Here is a 16,330-nt window from a genome sequence, read left to right on the forward strand (position 1 = left end):
TTGATCCACTTTATAATTAATGCTCATTAAATACAGATGTATGAAAAGCTGAATTTTTTCATACTTCAGTCCAATATGTGTATAGTAACGTTCAACAGTATCTTATTAAAGAAATATATTATTTCAAATACATAAAAAACAAAAATAATAAAGTATTAATTGCATTTTTCTGATTTAGACAGCAGAAATTTATGCTAGACCTAAACAATTCGTATGTGTTTGGCAATTATTCTTTAAGAGCAAAATTCTATTATCAAATGTTCATTCAATAAATATTTCAATCATTAACAATAAAAATATTAAAAATTACATTGAGTTAACAGTTAAGTTATCTTTGCAAGTTCAATAACAACTGGCAAGAATCTAATTATTTAATATATTGTGGTAATTTTTTGGAAACTATATCGTTGCTTAAATTTCTATGGCAATGTTACAGAGCTGCAGAGTAAAAAAATATTTAGAAATCTATTATTACATTATCCGAAAATTAGGTTAAAATTTAAATCATCAAAAAATTGACTTTATATAATTCAATATATATATATATATATATATATATTAAAAATTTATTTTGAAAATTACCGTTAATTATCACATTAAAAAATTAGCAATTTGCATTGCAGAGGGCATTCAGATTAGTAATAAATCATATTAATCATATTTCTATTAATAATATACATTTATTGTGATTTGACTCCAAAATATGTTTGACTTGAGCCAAAAGCCCTTAAAAGATTTACTATTTTAATTATATAAAAATTCCAAATTAGTGAATATCATTTTAATTAGTGAATATCATTTAATTAATTAGTGAACATCATTTAGTGAATATCATTTTGCTATGATGAATAGTATAAATTGTAATATTTAGTGATAACACTGATTTTCGCAGAAAGTAATATTTTATTTAACTGTGTTTCATTTCTTAAAAAGCATTCGATTTAAGTCCATCTAATTTTAGAAAAATATATCTCATTTCTTCAACAATAATAGAATGCAAAATACAAGCATAAAAGAAATAAAACTAGCGGCATCGTTTACAACAATGAACAGCAAAATCTAAATAAAAAAAGAAGCAGAATTAGTGGCTTAGTTGGCTGAGAAAGGAGAGAACGTCCAGCTACAGATGCAATTTCATTTCATTGAGATTGTTACGTTCGATAAAAGACCCGCTGTTTATTTAAACAGCTCTGGCGACAGAATTCCGAACTATTTTTTTAAAGAAATTATTCTCGAGATCGCTGATAAATTAAGGAAAAGAAAATGTTGTACTTTACTTCGTTACAAATGATTAACAAATCCTAATAGATTTTAGCTTATTAAGATGCGAGAATTTAATTTAAAATTTTGTGATTTATCTTATGACGACTTAACATATGATTTAGATTTTTTTTGTCAGTTATACTGTCCAACTGCTGTAATTTTTTTAAAATTTTTTTTTAATAATTCTTTGAATATAGTTCCATACATATCAGTAAGCAATAAATCAAACGTCCGAATAAATCATGTTCCTAATGTTTTTTGATTCGTTAAAAAAAGTGGTAAATCGAAGACTTCAACAAATTTGAATAGTTAAATTACACAAGTATTAATCAAAACATTTAGCAGAACAAAATGAATAGATCATTTTATGAGATAGAAGTAGGTTTTTTGTTTTCAATAATTTATAAAGCTTTTAGTATTTCACTAGAAAATACTTCATAAGTAAATTAAGATATAAAAAATATTGTGTTAGATATTTAAAAATTTTCAAAACATAGAGCCTTATCAAATTTGAGTCCTCCGTGCTTATGACGGTAATGCTTTTCTGATTAGTGATCATGAAATGTAGGAAAAAAAAATATTTACTAGAGGATAAAATTAAATATTTTTCATTATCAGTAAAATTTCAGAAAGTTGATAGAAAAATTGACAAACAAAAATTACTGTCATCTAAAAGTCTAAATAAATAACTAAAAAACCATGTTCAGAAGCTTAAGTATTTTTGGCACACTCTGAAAAACGAGTGAGCACGCTTTATGTATATATCCTGCTTCCTTAAATATAGACAAAATTTTAGGATGAATTTAGGGCATTCCTCACTATAAATTCATGATACAAAAAAAAAGACATAATTATCAGCTTTTTATCGAAGCAAAAATGATAAAACGAGCTTTAGAGAAACAGAGTACTTAAGTCCTTACCAAAGCAGCATCTTTTTTCAGTAAAAGTGAATTTAGTTATCCAGAAAAACAGATTTTGCAGACGATAAAACAACTCGAGAGCACTTGGAACGCGAATAGGCGAAAGATGTACGAATGGATGGAAAAGTTAACTCGGATACTCGGGTTGCCAAATTGGAAACAAGACCATGTGCCAAATGTTTTAGGAAAGCGCCAAATCAAATGTTTTACTTTGTATGCAAGCACATTTTTTGTCAGCAAAATAAAACCAGAGTTTACAGCTTTGGTGAGAGCTTTAATAAATCGAGAATTCAAAAACAACAATGAAAATGAACTTCAAATATTTTAAGAATGTGTTCAAAGATGCGTCAGTTCGAATAAAAATGAAACTATCAATTCCTTGTTGAAACGTAAACAACAAGCAATAGCTAAACTAAACAAGGTAAACCAGGACAGTTTTTTTTTAAGTTGCGTAAAAATAAATATGATTGGTTCTGGTGAACATATACAAAATGAGTAATCAGAAGAAAAACGAAATTCATAGACATTTAAGGTAATAGTTAGATTGCAAATATTTTTTTATTGTAAGGGGAAAAATACATGAAAATAATTTTAAATCTCACCCCCAAAAAAGCTAAAAGGTTTCTATTTATACAAAGATATGTTCTTAAAAAAGAAATATTCTTAAAAATTAAATGAAATTGCAATCAAAATTTTTAAGAAATATTCTTTGAATTTTTACTATAAAGATAAGGTTGTTGAGATTAGTTTAATTTCTATAGATAGAATTCTCATAAATAATTTTTTATTAGCTTTTGTAGTCATTTTTTTATCAATAAAATAATTGTTAAAAACAAAACTAGTATTTCCTTGAATACAAAAAAAATGATTTTTAAGTAAATACTAACTTTATTTAGTATTGCCTAGAGTAAAAAATTTTTCACGTATTTTGTTAATGAAAAATTAATTATTTTATCCCTTGTTTCAAAACATTTATTAAAATAAACAAACACTAATATTTTTGAGCAAAACATAAAATATAATATGGTAAGCATTTATACGTAGTACTTGTTGTAATTTTTAAGTATCTAAACAACTGTTAAAGGCTACTTGATAAAAATATCGGATTATACGTCCTTCCAGGTGTAAATATTATTACTTTTTTACTTAAGCTAAAATAATTTTTCAAGAGTGATATAAAATTTAATAATGCATCTTCATTTGAAATTAATGAATATTTTCAGCATGGAATATCAAGACAACCAATTTTATAGGTGAATTGATATCTCTATAATCGTTAAAAGTATGCAGTGAAATTAAATTCACTCAAATTTCCATTAAAATTAAGAAACAGTATTTTTAATTTGTGCATATTAAAAAGTCTTTAACAATTCTTTATTTAAAACTAATCGACTTTGGCGACCAGCTGGTACGTCGTAATTAATTCTCGCTAAAATTTTCAATTAAATATTTTATGTAACTTGATTTCTTGGTAGTTAACTTTCGCAAAGTATTTTTGTGACAGCCATTTAATGTATACAATTATTCAAGTCGTACATTGTTTGTTTTATTCATCGTGATTCTCAAATTTTCTGTCCGCTCCCGTAAAATCTGAGCTTTAATTTGAAGCGGAAGTAAATAAACTGCAATTCAAACAAAAACTTTTTGCTGAAATCAAACATGATTTTTTAAAAATATGAGCACAAAAAATAGAATTGTCAGTATGTTAATCTTCTGTGCACTACAGAATATTTTTTTTCATGATTTATGCAATATTTCAATGAATTTTTCAATAAAAATTTCTCTGATTCAAAATAAAATTCAATTTCTAATTTATTTTCAAAAGGATTTAAATGAAGTAAGTAATATTTTATTTTGTTTCATTCAATAAAGATGATTCTAAAAAAATTAATAAATCTAAATTTTATGCAATCTTATAGTTCTAAATAATCCAGGGAAATATTCTTAATACTCCACATATAAAAAAATTTAAAAAAAAACAATCTATTTTTATCATTTGCAGTCAAAATATATATTGTGTGTGTGTAAAATTAACTTCAATTTATTTTCTTACGAGAAGCACAGTGTGTACATAGGATCGAAGTTGGAACGCGTTTCCTCTCACCAAAGAATAAGAGCAAAGTGACAGAATCTTTTCTCTTTTACGATTTTGCTACAAGATACATATATGTATTTCTTTGACACTTGCCGATTTAGGAAAGACAATCTTAGGTATCTTTGAAAGGAATGCGTAGGTGTTAGGGTTTTTATTCCTTGACTCGTGGTGTGGAAAACAAAGAGTCAGCAATTTTTTTAGAACGCGTGTTGAAAATAATTAAATAAAAAAGTGGTATTTAGATCAGGAAATAGGGAATATATATATACGTTTATAAGGTGAAAATCGCAAAATTTGAAGGAATTCCAGAGTTGTTGGAAACTCTAAAAAATTAATAAAAAAAATAACAAATAATATTTCAACTGTGAATTTTTTTTTTAATGAAAGCACATTCTTAAAAGTTTTTTTTTCATGTAGGTAACATGCCCATTTGATGATCCGGGGAGTCATAAATTACTGAAAACGAAAAAGTAGTTTAGAACCCATATTTGAAAAAAATATTAGAACTTGAAGAAAAATAAAAGCTTGAAAATGTAAGGAATTTTATGTTCTATAATTTGATAAAAGCGTGTAGTTTAAAATTGGGGTGTTTTAAAGGTATTCAAGAAAAACTAAATAAAAACCAGAAAATATCGCTGCAACATAAATTCCGATGTTCGTAGACAGCATTGTCAAATTCGAAAGCTAAATTCAGAGCAAGGATCTTAGGCATTAAGTAGATGAAAAATTACCATAATACATAGGGTCGCAGGTGACGTTTATTCGGTGCAATTCTCAAAAACAGTCGGAAAGACAATGACAATGAACCTGGTGAAGAGAATGGTCCTATGAATGCGAGGAGTAGGAACAAGCCTTCTCCTATGTAAATTTTTCATGCATTCGAGAAAAATAAAAGCAGCGAGCAAGTATTCATTAATGAGCATTGCAGAATTGATGGTCGTTGCACTTCAATCGCAAACAACAAGTCAGATTTCACGAATGCAACTAAAATGTTCTTGTGCTCCATCATGCATTGATCAGATGTTCTGGAGTGCAATTGTCGGTGTTCCCTGCAGTAAATCCGGAGAAACGTGCTGGAAGAAAACAAGGTACTTTGTGCTGCTGAGGCGTTCGGGCAGAAGATACGGTCCCAATGGATGATCCTGCCCAGATGTTAATATCAAACTTGTGTTGTACTTTCAACGAGATAATGATGTGGGGATTTTCGAATGACCAAATATTCGCATTGTGCGTGTTGAAGACTCCTCTTGTAAAGCAGGCTTCATCTGAGAATAAAACTCTTAACAGAAAAATGTTCAACTTCCTGTGTGGCATCAAGCATCCTGTGTGCGAACTCCACCTGACTTGCGATTTTCACTGAAATATGTTACCTGCGAGCCTATATTTTCCGGTAATTTTTCACCTACTTAATTCCTACTATCCTTGCTCTGAATTTATCTTTCAAATTTGACAACGCTCTTTGCAAACATCGGTACTGCTGTTGCAGCGATGTTTTCTGGTACCTATTTTAGTTTTTTTTTTTTTTTTTTGAATATTTTTAAAACTCTCCAGTTTTCAAACTATGCGATTATATCAAATTATAGAATATAAAATTCCTTACATTTTCAAGCTATTATTTTTCTTCAAGTTTTTATATTTTTGTAAATATGGGTTCTAAATTACTTTTTTGTTTTCAGGAATTTATGACCCCCTGGATCATCAAATGGGCATGTTATCTACATGAAAAAAAAGGACTTTTCAGAATGTGCTTTCACTTTAAAAAATTCATAGTTAAAACATTATTTGTTATTTTTTTACTAATTTTTTTACAACAATTGTGGGACTTCCTCTGTTTTTGAGATTTTCACCTACTAAATGTCGTTTGGGACCCTATGTTGTATGGTGATTACTTATCCTCTTGATGCCTATGCCTACTACCACCCCTCTGAATTTGTTGGTCGAATTCGGCAACACCCTGTATGTATATATATATATATATATATATATATATATATATATATATATATATATATATATATATATATATATATATATATATATATATATATATATATATATATGAGTGTGTGTGTATACACATAAACCATGTTTGCTGAATTGGTTTTATTAATGTGATGTCAACACATGGATAAATGCTAATTTTATCATGCATGCATAACATGCACATGCAGGTTAAATTTTTTCCTATTTTCTGCTTAATATAATGCTGGAAAATATGATAAAACATATTTTAAAAATCAAATTAAAAATAGAAACTTATTTTATATTTTAAAAAGGATTAGTATCATTATATATATATATATATATATATGTGTGTGTGTGTGTGTGTGTGTGTGTGTGTGTGTGTGTGTGTGTGTGTAACATTATTTTATGTGAAACAGAATGCAGTTTTAAAGACAGTGAAAAGACTTTTTACATTTTTAAATTCTTTTTAATCCATCGGGAATGCATAATTATTTACAAGCAAAGACGCGGACATTGCGCGTCTACCCCAGCGCGGCACAAAAAGCAGAAGTGGGGAAGAGGAGCGAAATAAATTATCCCTCCTCTTATATAACCTTAGATTTTGATAGGGAAAATATTTCTGCATAGTGTCAATATATTATTATGATTCTGATAGGGATTTCTGACGCATGTCAATCACATGTAAGGGAAACACAGGGATCTTTTTAAAAGAATGTGCTTACTGGACATTTTTTTACACTTTCACGCGGAGAGAGAGAATGTGTCGGCGTTTAGCCGATACAGCAATTTTATAAAGCTTCTCTTGAATTAATTAAGTAGAGAAAGTGGAATTGGATCAAGAAATAAGAGAATGAACTTACTATGGGCTAAATTAAGATAAAATTTTAACGAGAAAAATGTCAAAATTTTAATTGATTGAAATTTTAAAATTCCAAAAAATCAAACCGAAATGCACATTTCCACTCCCCAAAATATATAAATTTCAAGTTTGGTAGCGTTTGGCAAACGGTAGAAATGGTTTTGGCCTGTAGAACCTCAACATACACAAACTAACTCATGTAAACACACATTTGTTCTTCATTATAAATAAAATGGAAGTATCCTAAAATTCAAATAGTTTTTAAGAATATTTCGATATAATTAAGAATAATTGTAATTTATAGAAATGATTATACGACTTGACTTCAAAATATAATACTTTTACTCACAAGGGTTATTCAAATGAAAAGGCGCGAAATGTCGTAACAACGTAACCGTTAACATATTTGCCTATGCCGCTATGTGAGAACGTAGCGAGACATCTAGAGATGCGAGTCACCGGTGTAGATCGGAGCATTCGAGGGCACCCGCATGCGCAGGAGAGAGCAGAGGCTCTTATAAAGAGCGCCGTCCAATTGACTAAAAATGTTGAATTTGTCGAGCAAAGAAGAAATGATTCTTCTGTGAAGAACAAAAGACCGGGGCTACTCACGAAGGATGTGTTTCTGCTCCATGATAACGCGCGTCCACATGTTTCCAGAGTCACATACGGAACTGGCCAAGTGAGCAGTTTCGTATGTGACAACTCGACCTGCATGTGGCAGCTCGACCATCCGCCCTACAGCTCGGACATGTCGCCTTGCAATTTTCATACGTTTGGTCCCTTGAAAAAACATCTGAAAGGGAAACGCTTCAACTCGGACGGCGAACTAAAGGACGCTGTGAAGTCACGGCCACAGGAATTCTGGGAACAAGGAATCTTTCGGCTCGTTAATCATTGTGCTCAGGCCTATGGTGTATACTTTGAATAACGTCTTCATTTATACCCACAACCTCGTTTCGTACCTTTTCATTTGAACACCCCTTGTATATCAGTCGGATAGAGCAAAATCATGAAAGCGGAAACGATTCCGTTTCTGCACAACCTTTTTCTACACATTAGTTTTTCTACTGCTTTCTCTACATCGATGATTCATTCCATGTTTTGACAATCTCTAATAGGAATTTTTGCTCCTGAACTTTGTTGTTAGATTGCTTTCTTTCATTTTCATAAGTATGGAATTTTGTGAAAGATTTTTCACTAAGAGACGATTAAACACTTAACATTAACTTAATCCAGAATTAATTATCAATATAAAAACTCATTTCAAAATAAAGCATACTTAAATATTTTTTTAAAATTTTAATAAAATAATTTTTTAATGTGTTGTTGTTTCTTATGGCACTTGTCATAGACAAGACCGCTGACGAAATTAGCGATTTTAAGCCGAGAGAGGGTCTCTTGTTTCGGTAGCGCCAAGAGTACGTCTTAGCTACTCATTTATCACATTCGCTTGCACAACCCCTTTTTACAGGGGGCACATTCACACACCTCACAGATAGAACACGATGAAGAACAACCCTACCCGAATCGGGACTCGGACCCGGAACGCCCAGATCAAGGGGAAGACGCGCCAGCAGTTTATGAGATACTATCTCACATATAACCTATTTGTATATATGAAATATTTAATAGATTTATTTTCTCCTTTTACTCCGTTGATGATAGTTGCTTGCCACGTTCATATTACAGAGCATTTTAAGGTGTGTTTTTTTAAATTTATTTTTGCAAACTAGTGACGGAATTGTCACAGAAATATCGGTTTCTGTATCTGTTCTCGATTAAATTTTGAAGAAATGTTTTTTATTCTTTCTTCATTGAGAAAACAAAATGTGGTCATATTATCTGCCCACGATTCAAAATTAAGATGCCCTTTCCAAAAAAAAAATACATTTATAACTTTCAAATTGAACTTTATCTAAAACTAATCTCGTAATAAAGTATCCAAAAGGTTTGGCATCATAAAACTTTCTTTGTCTCTTATAAAAGAAAGCTGCTATAAAGCATTAATTTAACAAAAAAAATTAATAATTGGACTCATGTATACGGAACATCCATGTTTTCGATATCACAGAGAATATGAAGCATGCATATTTTGTGATGTTTTCGAGTTAACAGATCCGTGCGCACGGTTTCATTTGGGAACTCGATCCATAATGTAAAAAGAATGCAATTATATTGAAAAAATAACTAAATAGCATATTTATTTGCAATTGCATTCTGAGATGATCATTTGACGAAATGCAAAATTTATCGTAGTAAATGATGAAATATTTTAACCAGTGACAATTTAAAATTTTTAATTGCCACTTAATAGTAAAATAATGCCAAAATAAATTCTAAAATAATTTTATTAAAAATTTTGATTACAATAATCTAGTACAAATTGTTAAAATCAAATATTTAACTATAAATTCCAATTAATATTGATTTGTTCATTTTAATAATTTTCTCTTAATAAAAATAGAAAATTTTTAACTTGACGATGAATCGCCAAATCTTGCACTCTTCTATTTGATTCTAAGATGGAGTCTCTCAAAATATGATTTGAAAGAAATTCAAGAGCACCGTTGTTAAAGAAACAAAACTAAGTGGAAAGTAATCCAAACCCTTACTTCAAAGCTAAAAATAGAACATAAAGAGAGAAACAATCCATGCCCTTCCCATTTATCGAAGAATTAATTATACGGATGTTATTACCTCCTAAGAGGTTAGCCAAACTTGCTTTCAATTTTTATTATTTAAATCGTTTAAGCAAACGATATTTTTCCAGTTTTTTTGTAGAATTGAAAAGAAAGATGTATTTTGGATTTAAACGCAGCAAAATAAACCGCAAAAGAAGTGGAATGATTATTGCTTAATTAGTAACAGTTAAAGGCAGAAAAATAATAATAAAGAAATAAATAAAAATAAAAATAACGAATACAAAAAATAAAAAAAAGAATACAAATCTGTATCTTTATTCATTTCATTTTTGTTTTCTATATTAAAATATTGTCTGAATTGATGCGTGAAGAGCTGTGGGCTCAGAATTTTTTCAGTAAAATACAACGGTGTTTCGATCCTTGTTCAAAATATTTTCTAATAATGTCTGGAATGTGCAATTTCATTCCCCCCCCCTTTTATAAGAATAAAAAGTACAACATATTTATACAATAAATTACAATTCACTGAAATATTTCTAGTTTCTGTGATTATTTATTTATTTTTTATTTGCTTTAAGTGTCTTTTATAATCTTTTACAACCTGATGTGAAAATACCAGCAAAAAATTGAAAAACCGAGGGGGGAAAACTGAATTTATCACATAGTGTACAAATTGATGGAAAAGAAATATTTTATTTAATTAAATTAAACAGATTGTATTTTTAAAAAAATTAAGATTTTTTTTAAATCAATTAAAATTATTATTAGAAAAATTCATTTATTTAATTAAAAAAAAATTAGAAAAACCTGGCGCAAAGAATATGGCATCTAATAGCAAAAGTTCCACATATATAATAATGCCTTTTAAAATTATTCCTTGTATCAATTTGACTGAAGAATTATCTTTGAAAAATATGGAATTTCTCTGTGAATTTTCGTGATGATGACTTCTTAGCTAGTTAACTGTTTCGACTTCTTCGGAAAATGCGTATCTAAATTGTGTCGCAAAAATTTAATGATATTTCTACTTATTACTCTTGACGACTACACTCGTCTTAATGTAAAATGTTGTACTTTTTCCGTGACGAGTATACTCGTCCAAAGGAGTTAATTGGTAAAGCAGCTTGCAAAATATTAACCCTTACTTGATGTGATACTCAAAATACATACTTGCATCTAAACTAAAAGCTGAAGTATACGCATAATGCAAGTCAGAGATATACAACATATTGTTTTCATTCAATATACAGCTATATTCAATTTGAAATAATGTCCTTTAAAAAGCAAAACTACTCATCATAATTTTCAAATTTTTCAGGAAAAACTAAAAATTGAATTTCTCGCAATCAGTAATGAATATTTCTATTCTTTTTTTCATGTTAAATATGAACATTCTATCTCATGTTCATTCCAGATGTAGAAAAAAAATGTCGTTATTGGATGAGATGGAAAATTTGTTATTCGTTATTAGTCCTGAAAAATCAAATTTTTTCTTCTAAAATTTGGAAAAAAATGATAGTTGGTATTATTTGATAAGCAATGATATAGCACCTATATAGTACTCTAAAGCGATATAACCTTTCAAGAATAAGAATGTTTAAGTTTTATATGATATATCTTATGGTGATATAATGGTATATTGCTGTCGGAAGGAATGAGAAAATTTATAAAATTTGTCTCCCCATTTACAATACCAATGCAATTTGCCTCTATAAAGTTACATTACAATTTAGTTATAATTCCGAATTACGTTTCCTACATCCTTTGTTGGAGCAAAATATTTTACAATAATACTATAATGCATTAAATTATAATCAAAACTGCGTGACTAAAACTCATTTTGTTCAAACATTCCACCAATACAAAAATATAAACAATTCAAACATTGAAAGCTGTTGTCAAATGGCGATTAACAAATTCGGGTCAATGATTATGCGAATCAATAAAATGCAATCAACGAATGCGGATCTTTGTACTAATTAATTATCAATTAATGAAAAATCAATGAATTTAGATATTTTTATCATATTTAAAAACATGACTGTAGTAATATTTTCACAAAATTTGTAAAGGTTAATGAAATTAGAATATCGGATGTGGAAATTTTAATTTCCATTCTTAAAATTTTTCAAGAAACTAATGAACTAATTTTTGAACATTTTTCAAAATTCAGGAAATTGTATCTAAATTTTGAGATCTGTAAAATTAATGCTCTTTGGAGCAATAATTATCTACTTTCTTCAATGGCACACAAATTTTTTTTCTACAAATATATTTATCACTACGGATAACCATATGCGATAAATCTTCGAAACCAACAAAAATAATTAGATTTTTTTTAAAAATTAATTCTGCATTAAATTTTGAATTTTAGACTTCGAAGCGCATTCAGTTAAAATTACAACTATTACCTGCCAAATTACTATTACTATTACTTACTATTAAACAACTATTACGAAATTTTATGATTGTAAGCACGATATATTTGTCTGAGCATCGTAGACACACATACAATCATACACAAATACTTCCTTTTAGAAATATGGATAATAAAAATGGTAACTATATAAATTATATATCTTTTTAAATTAAATAAGTTATTTAATAGTTGAAATCATTTTTTCGGAAATAATTTTATTTTTATCATCCAAGTTTGGCCGAGTAATTTTCCTTTTGCCACCAAACAGAAAGAAGAATACATTCAAATGGGCGGAAATCTTCATTACATAGTTGTCCTTAGAGTTTTAATGTATATATAGGCGTAAATGAAAATGGCCAGTTTGATTGCCATATTCGGTTTTGTTTCCTTATTTATCAAGCACTTTTATTCAAAGGTATATGAGAGTTTTTCAGAAAGTATTTGAATAAATAAAGGAAAATGGAAGTCAAAATTGATTTAAAAAATAATCATTACCATTTGTCCCGTATATTAAAAGACTATTTATAAAGAAAAGCAATTCTTTTCACCAATATTTTTGAATTTAGATTTGGTGCCAAAAAACACCACGCGTAACCAAGATTTTTAATTATTAGATTTTATAGGTAGAGCAAGAACAATGATTTTAGTTTTGAAACTTTCTATACATTTCAAAGTAAAAAAAAGATATTAAAAAAATATATGAAAATATCATTTTTGAAAATAAAACTTCTACTCTTGGACAAACAAAAATAACTAACTGGACTATTAAAGGAGAATGTTTTTCTTTTAACTGTTTTAAGACTCCACATTTCAAAATGTCTTATTTTGGCCATGGGTTGTTCCAAGGATTTTAGTCAACTAGTCAGGATATTTTTGAATTGTTAAGTGTGTACTATCTGTTCAATAATTCCAGAATTGAACAAATGAATGCTTATTTTGTGTCGACGATTTTAATTTAATTTAATCAAGATATAGTTAAATAAAAGATAAAAGAACTCATAACAGAAATAAGAACTCGTAAAAAAAGATAGAACTAACATTTCCATGCTCTTCAATCATGCCATACAGTGCCTTAAAGCGTTAAGCCATTGAGAAGAAAAAATTTAGTCTTTCTTATTGAAAAACACGAAATATAAAAAGAGAAACCATTTAATACAGAAAAAGTGAATTCAAAATGTGAATATCGTAAAACTAAGACCTGTTCCAACTCTAGAGTATTACAATAACTACTTAAACTTAAATAGAATCTGTTAGACACTTTGTAATTTATACTAAATAATACTGAATGAAATATAAATTATAAGGATGTATAATGTTATTGTGTTTACTAATGTACTCTGAAAGGACTCTTAAAGCAAGGTTTTTATAAATTTTTCATAAATTTTTGGGTAAGAATTAATTTTTTTTTTTTAAATTTGTATGGCCAACAAATTTTTTTCCAATAAGACTTTGAACCAGAAGAATTTGCATTTGATTGAAAAAATAAAAATACTTAAGGAAACATTTCATTTTTTTATGCTCTTTGAAAACGAATAAATCACTCACAATTTTAGCGAAATAAATTTAACATATACAATGTTGCAAGACAGTTCTTATAAATTTCATGTAACACTACTGCTCTATTTTTCTGAGAACGCATATATTTCTATAAGTGTGAATTCTGGTATTCGAATTTTATTTTTAAAAAAATTATATATTTCTATGAAATTTCGGACAAAATTCGTGTGAGCGGACATTGTCTTGAAAACATGTGGTTCGTGGGCCTACTCAAAAATACAACGGGAGAGATTGATTACTTGCTTCTTTTTTACTAAACTAAGAAGCCTGCCGTATTGAGTATAGATATGAGAAAATTGAAACCTTCATTTTATTAATTTTTTATTCAATTTTAAATAATTTAGTAATACATGCAATTTATTAAATGCGTTTTTGGTATAAAGAAAAGATTTTTTATTTGTAAAGAAATTTTAAAATATGAATTATTTTTTATTAAAAATTAAATTTAAAATAATTTTTCAGCATTTTTTCTAGCATTTATTTCACTTCTGCAAATAAAAAAAAGCCAAACTTTACAGGATAAAATGAATCTATATATTTAATTTCAGTAATTTTTATATGGCCTTCTATAATACTTTTTTATTAATTGAAGCACAAATTTTATTTAAGTATTCGAAATTCCCCGCCTTGCATCGTAAATATATGATAGAAAGACGGGAACGCGCGAAATTTTTAAATAATAACTTATCATTCAGATTGCTTTTCCAGGTAATAAAAAATAAAACATTTCATCTTCCAATTAAAATCCTATAAATCCTATTTTTAGTGTGAGGGAAAACGGATCTTCCAACTTTTCTAAAAAAACAATCCCAAAAATAACCATCCCTCTTTTCGCAGGAAACAAGACACCCAAAAAAACAGGAAACGATAGCAAATTGCATTTTTGGCTAGAAAGTAACAAAAACAACATCGAATCGATTGTAGCTGGTCAAAAATATCGAATAAAGATTGCCGGACTTGTGTGTGTATAAAAGAGTTGGTCGAGCAATAAAGGAATTGAGTTGCGATCGATTCGTATTGCCTGTCCTGTCACTTCTGCTCTTGCTCCTCTTTTGAGTTGGCCGCAAGGTGGAGCTCGCCGCATTCAGGCCTCGAGGAAGAAATGAGGGAAAGACCACCATTTTCGGTAGTTTATTGCCCACGGTGGCTGTTTTTCGAACATCAAATCTTTTTCTTTTCAATGTTGTATAATATATCTTTTTCCCAGTAAGAATTTTTAGAAGTAAAAACTTTCCCAGTAAAAATTTTTTAATTATTTTTTTTTTTCAAAAAGTCTGATTAATAGAGCTATCGTGATTAAATCAATTAAGATATTTATTTCCCTAAATTCTATTATTCGTATTTCTATGCCAAATGAAATTGTGATTTAATTAAAAAAATAATTGGCATGAATCTAAATTTAAAAATTAATTTCATACCGATAAAATATATTCCTTTTTAAGAAGATAGTAGCCTCCTTATTAAATTCAAATGAGCAATTAATTAATCTATACAAATAATAAAGATAAATGTGTGTGTGTTGGCGCTTTACAGACCAGATCGTTTGGAAAAGAACTAGCATATTTGGCAGATAGATATCCTAGATGATATAAATGTGCGCCCGGACAATTTTTTGGAAATTTTAATCAGAATTTTTGTTTATTAGAATTATTTATTAGATGTATTTTGATATTTCTCCGCAATAACTTCTGAAAATATTACTGCATAGAAATAAATTGTACACCGTTTTGAAATTTAAAAAAAAATATCTTTATAATAATTGATAGATCTTTATAATAATAGATTAATTTAATAACCATGCAAATTTTTCATAAATTTTTGAATTTTTTAAAAAAATGCTTTTTCTTTGATTTCGAATAATAGATTACATTATTGCCCTAAAATTCAAATTGTTTCCATTGTTGCATCAAATACTTAATTACGTGATTCTATTTCATTGTTTAAAATGAAAGAAGAAAGATTTTGTTTTTTCAATTTACAAAACAAATAAAAATGTGATATTATCGCAAAATTTATGATAGAAAGTAGATGCACCAGATTTTTTCTGTTTATAATGATATTATGGAACTTTTCATGTACACAATACAAAAAGTAAATAAGGCAATTAAAATAACACGACTTTAATGTCAAACAATTTGGTGGAATCACGAACATGAAGATATATCTAAACGACTTATCTGAAAACAAATATAACCCATATTCCAGGAGAATAACATTATAATTAAAATGAAATAAATATTACATCGAAAGGCGCTGAAGTTTAATTAATTTATTCTAACACATTAGGAAATGAAATCAGAATTGAAATTTATACATTTTTTTTTAATATCGGAAATGATTAATAATCTATGAAAAATCAAAATTTCACATTAAGTTAATTTTCCTATGCTTTCTTTTCTGCTTTCAATACATTTTTCCGTATTTCAAACACAACTGAATAATTCCGTTATTACTCATAATTCATAAAGTATGATAACTTGGATTTAATAACTTTAATTTAATTTGAAACGAGATATCTAATTTCAAAATTAATTTATTTTTTGAAGCTAGCTGCTTTGAAAATTACATTAAAAAACTATTTTAAAAATTCAGTTCGTTTCAAGAATA

At 28.1% G+C, this 16,330-nt stretch overlaps 1 protein-coding gene across 1 annotated transcript in view; it reads right to left on the bottom strand.

Moving 5' to 3' along the window:
- Window positions 1-2,340, bottom strand: part of LOC129964256 (uncharacterized) — a 33,463-nt gene extending 31,123 nt beyond the window's left edge. The window contains exon 1 of the mRNA XM_056079004.1: window positions 2,184-2,340. The gene's annotated coding sequence lies outside the window, so the exon portion shown is untranslated. The remainder of the gene's footprint in view (window positions 1-2,183) is intronic.
- Between the last annotated feature and the right edge of the window lie 13,990 nt (window positions 2,341-16,330).

This window comes from Argiope bruennichi, chromosome 3, assembly GCF_947563725.1.
Source record: "Argiope bruennichi chromosome 3, qqArgBrue1.1, whole genome shotgun sequence".
Lineage (NCBI taxonomy): Eukaryota > Metazoa > Arthropoda > Arachnida > Araneae > Araneidae > Argiope > Argiope bruennichi.